The sequence below is a fragment of the Papio anubis genome, chromosome 6, assembly GCF_008728515.1.
Source record: "Papio anubis isolate 15944 chromosome 6, Panubis1.0, whole genome shotgun sequence".
Taxonomy (NCBI): Eukaryota; Metazoa; Chordata; class Mammalia; order Primates; family Cercopithecidae; genus Papio; species Papio anubis.
In genome coordinates, this window is record NC_044981.1 from 5,869,744 (window position 1) to 5,875,216 (window position 5,473).

Genomic DNA, 5,473 nt, shown 5'->3' on the forward strand with positions numbered 1-5,473 from the left:
GAATGAGGTAGCTAGGCTGAAGGCACATGCCTCAGCCCCATTCTGTGACAATCCTATACAGGCCCTGGGACCTTTACAAGACAAGGCAGTAAAGAACCAGCTAAACTTTAGTCATCGTTCACTATAATTCAATGTGAGAAAGACGATCAAGTTAGCGTGTAAGACAGGCAGGACCTATGGTAGGATGAGACATCTAAGTTAGTTCTCTTGTTTGAGGGCTCTAAATAATATTTTTAAAATAATAAAGAAGCACATACTGTCATCTATTTCAAATGTTTAGGTTTGAAACCTTTCACATACACTCACACAATGACCATCTCGTGATGCCATTTGGAAATCATGTCCTCCATGAATTGCATCACCCCACGACCTTGGCCCATGCTCCATTATGGACTGCTGGGCACACTGCAGATTTCCCAGCTGGAGAAATAATAAAGCCAATCCCTGCCTCTTATTCTGTTTCTTTTCTATCCCATCCCAGAGTATAGCTATAGAGATAATGACGGCACAGAGAAGTAATGATTCTCTTGCAGCAGTAATTGCCCCCAGATTTGCTCACCTATCTGCACCCATTTTCTCTGCCTTCCCACCCAGGACCTCAGATTTCTTATCAATGCTCTTATCAAAGCCATCCTACCACTTCATACTAAATGACACCTCCTCTAACAAACCCAGAAACATTCTTCCAGAAGTCCTTTTGCTACATCATTAATTTTTCTTCTTTTCGGGATCATTCACATTAGCATAAAACATGTTATTTTCTCTCTCATTAAAAATACCTTTCCAAATACCTGTAGAGTATACTATGTTCACTATTTAGGTGATGGATTCACTAGAATTCCAAACCCCAGCATTATGCAATATATCCATGTAACAGACTTGCACATGGAACCCCTGAATCTTTAATAAAATAAAATACGATAAAAAATAAAGTCAAAATAATAAAATAGATTCCAACTGCATAAGGATTTAGAGAAGAAGAACAAGATGATTTTCAAACACAAGCATTTGTGGAGATTGAAATTTTTAAAAATAATTTTGTACAATATTACCATGTGCAGAATAAAACTTTCATAATTAGTAGCTAACAATAAAGAAAGCTAATTTAATATATTTTTAAAAGTACATTTTCCTTAAAAAAGAATAAAACTTTCAAAGTTAGTAGCTAATAATAAAGCTAATTTATGTTTTAAAAAATATATTTTCCTTAAGAAAAACTAGAGCAGAGATCAATGCACTAGAAAATAGAAAAATAATACAAAAAATCAACAAAATCAAAAGTTGGTTATTTGAAAATATCAACATAATTGACAAACCTTTGGCTAGATGAATTAGGAAAAAAAGACCACTTAAATTTCTACAATTAGAAATGAAAGTGGTCACAGCAGCTGCGCATCCCGGGGCTCCTGACCTGTCTGCTTTTGCAGCGTAGCCCAAGTCGGTCAGCACTGCAGGACCTCTGAAGCCATGTTGAAGCCCTGTAGTGAAGCCAGGGCTTCACTATGACCCAGCAGCTGCACGCAGCCATGGCTGACACATTCCTGGAGCACATGTGCTGCCTGGACACTGACTCGCCACCCATCACAGCCTGGAGCACTGGCATCATCTGTACTATGGGCCCAGCTTCCCCATTGTTAGAGATGCTGAAGAAAACAATTAAGTCTGGAATGAATGTGGTTCATCTGAACTCTCACGGAACTCATGAGTACCATACGGAGACCATCAAGAATGTGCAAAGCCTTGCTTCTGACTCCATCCTCTACCAGCCCATTGCTGTGGCTCTGGACACTAAAGGACCTGAGATCCCATCTGGGCCCATCAAGGGCAGTGGCACAGCAGAGGTGGAACTGAAGAAGGGAGCCACTCTCAAGCTCACGCTGGATAATACCTACATGGAAAAGTGTAAGACAGCATCCTGTGGCTGGACTACAAGAACATCTGCAAGGTGGCGGAAGTGAGCAGCAAGATCTACGTGGGTGATGGGCTAATTTCTCTTTAGGTGAAGCAGAAGGATGCTGACTTTCTGGTGACAGAGGCGGAAAATGGCAGCTCCTTGGGCAGCAAGAAGGGTGCGAACCTTCCTGGGGCTGCCGTGGACCTGCCTGCCATGTTGGAGAAGGACATCCAGGACCTGAAGTTTGGGGGTAAGATGTCAATATGATGCTTGCGTCATTCATCTGCAAGACGTCTGATGTCCATGGAGTTAGGCAGGTCTTCATCAAGATAATCAGCAAAATCGAGAATTATGTTGGGGGTTGGAGGTTTGATGAAATCCTGGAGGCCAGCGATGGGATTATGGTAGCTCGTGGTGATCTACCACAAGCTGTTGAGATGAGATTCCTGCAGAGAAGGTCTTTCTTGCTCAGAAGATGATGATTGGGCGGTGCAACCAAGCTGGGAAGCCTGTCATCTTGCCACTCAGATGCTGGAGGACATGATCAAGAAGCTCCACCCCACTCGGGCTGAGGGCAATGGTGTGGCCAATGCAATTCTGGAGGGAGCTGACTTCATCATGCTGTCTGGAGAAACAGCCAAAGGGGACTATCCTCTGGAGGCTGTGCACGTGCAGCACCTGATTGCCTGTGAGGCAGAGGCCACTATCTACCACTTGCAATTATTTGAGGAGTTCTGCCACGGGCACCCATTACCGGCGACCCTACAGAAGCCACTGCCGTGAGCGCTGTGGAGGCCTCCTTCAAGTGCTGCAGTGGGGCCATAATTGTCCTCACCAAGTCTGCAGGTATGCCCACCAGGTGGCATAGGGGCATGTGGGCCAGATACTGCCCACGTGCCCCTATGATTGCTGTGACATGGAATCCCCAGACAGCTCGCCAGACCCACCTGTACCATGGCTTCTTCCCTGTGCTGTGTAAGGACCCCATCCTGGAGCCCTGGGCTGAGGATGTGGACCTCTGAGTGAACTTGGCCATCAATGTTGGTAAGGCCTGAGGCTTCTTCAAGAAGGAAGATGTGGTCATTGTGCTGACCTGGTGACACCCTGGCTCTGGCTTCACCAACATCATGCATGTTGTTCCTGTGCTGTGATGGACCCCAGAGCCCTTCCTCCAGCACCTGTCCCACCCCCTTCCCCCAAGCCATCCATTTAGGCCAGCAATGCTTATAGAGCTCACTTGGCTGTAGTGTGGCAAAGAAGATTTACGCCTCGCTGAAACATAGCTGTTTTTAGAGACTGCTGTGGTGGGACAGCCCAGAGTTTGGCTGCCAATCATGTGGCCCCACCCAAGCAAGGGAAGAAGGAGGAATGCAGAACAGAGGTCCCCAGAGTGTATGGCAAGAGGGTGACAGCTTCCTTTCCTGTGTGTACTCTGTTCAGTTCCTTTAGAAAATGGATGCCCAGAGGACTCCCAAGCCTGGCCTGGGGTCAGGAAACAGTCAGCGAGAGTTAGGGACCTTAGGGCATGGGGCAGTGGTTCCAGTTTAAGCAGACTCTGGCCCTGGCCCTTACTTGCTTCCCCAACCCCCTGGGCCTTCCTCTCTGGCACCTGTCCCCACCCTCCACTCAGCTGTCCTGCAGCAAACACTCCACCCTCCACCTTCCATTTTCCCCCACTACTGCAGCTGCCTCTGGGCCTGTGGCTGTAGAGCCTACCTTTATGTCAATAAACAACAACTGAAGATAAAGAAAGAAAATGAGGACATTAACTACTGACTTACTGAAGTAAAAAAGATTGTAAGAGAGTACTAGGAGCAATTGTACACCAACAAATTGGATACACTACATGAAATGGACAAATTCCTAGAAACACAAAACCTACCAAGACTAAACCATGAAGACATGGAAAATCTGAATAGACCTATGACTAGTAAGGAGATTGAATCAATAATTGGAAATCTCCAGACAGCCAGGGGTGGTGGTGAATACCTGTAGTCCCAGCTAGTTGGGAGGCTGAGGCCGGAGGATCACTTGAGCCTAGGAGTCTGAGGTCAGCCTTGGCAACATACTGAGACTGTATCTCTAAAAAAAAAACAAAAAACAAAAAACTGCAGCCAAAAAAGTCCCAGATTTGATGGTGTCACAAGTGAATTCATCCGGTGTTCAGATCAGAGACCTAGGAGGGAGTCTGGACCCTCCCCACCCCCATGCTCACTCTATCCTACAGTCACAGGCCACCATTTCTCACCAGATCCACTCTAGCTTCCCCTACCCCTCTCTTGCCTATTTTCTGCAGCCACAAAGATTTTTTAAAAATTCAAAAATCTGACTCTCTCTTTTCTATATTTAAAACTCTTCAATGTTTCCCTTTTCTTTCTGGATAATGATGGAAATCTTTTGTGGAGTCCTAATTAGGGAAAAGGAGTCAGGATGGCAAGACTGAGGGAAAGAAAAAAGAAAAAGCAGATTGGGCTGGGCACAGTGACTCATGCCTGTAATGCCAGTACTTTGGGAGGCCCAGGCGGGTGGATTACCTGAGGTCAGGAGTTCCAGACCAGCCTGGCCAACATGCTGAAACCCTGTCTCTACTAAAAATACAAAAACAAACAAACAAACAAAAATTAGCTGGGCGTGGTGGCATGCGCCTGTAATCCCAGGTACTTGGGAGGCTGAAGCAGAAAAATTGCTTGAACCCAGGAGGTGGAAGTAGCAGTGAACCGAGATTGCGCCATTGTACATCAAAAAAGAAAGAAAGAAAAAGAAAAAGAAAGAAAGAAAGAAAGAAAAAGCAGATAAGTTGTGTGTGACTTTCTTCACGGTCCAGGACTCGTAGCCCTCTTGTGCAAATAACTCACTGTCTTCCTGCACCCAGTTATCATCAGACTCTTGGCGCTATCAGTACTGCACAAAGCCCTCTTCAGCACACAGCATAAGCACTATTCTCTAAAATCCCCAGCAAGCCTTTGTCTCTTTACAGTCAGCTCCTCTCTTACTAACTGGTCATTGTTCCCTTACAGCGTATTTTCATACTTTCTCTAATAAATCTGCCTTTCTTTACCTACAACTGTCTTGGTAAATTCTTCTCACCTCCACACCACTGGTCTCAGATAGTGACATCTTTGACATGGTCCTCTGTTTTCAGGACCTTTGCATGAGCTGCTGACTCCTAGCTGGCTCCCTGTCATCCTTCACAGTGTAGCTTAGGGCTATTTCCCTTAGGGAGCTTTTCTGAACTTCCAGAGCAGTTCTAGGCCCCCTGCTACATACTCTCCTGAAGCACTTTTATTTCAGTGTATTTATGTACATTGGTGCTATTATTTAAAGTCTGACTGACCTCTTAGATTCTAAGCCCCATTAGTATAGGAACCATGCATGCTTTTCTAATCACGGAATTTCTAGCACTAACATAGCACATGACATAGTGGAGACTCAATAAATATCTAATGAATAAAAGAGGGAAAAAGGAAATAAGGAAGGCAGGTGGGAAGAAAAAAGCTAATAGTCTCAGCCAAGCTCAGTGACTACGGTAAATCCTGTGGGACATGAAAATATTCTGTTACACCAAACCTTCTTTATGTA

At 45.1% G+C, this 5,473-nt stretch overlaps 1 pseudogene; it reads left to right on the forward strand.

Annotated features, from left to right (window-relative positions):
- Positions 1-1,236: 1,236 nt before the first annotated feature.
- Positions 1,237-3,815, forward strand: LOC101003246 (annotated as a pseudogene).
- The last annotated feature ends 1,658 nt before the right edge of the window (positions 3,816-5,473 follow it).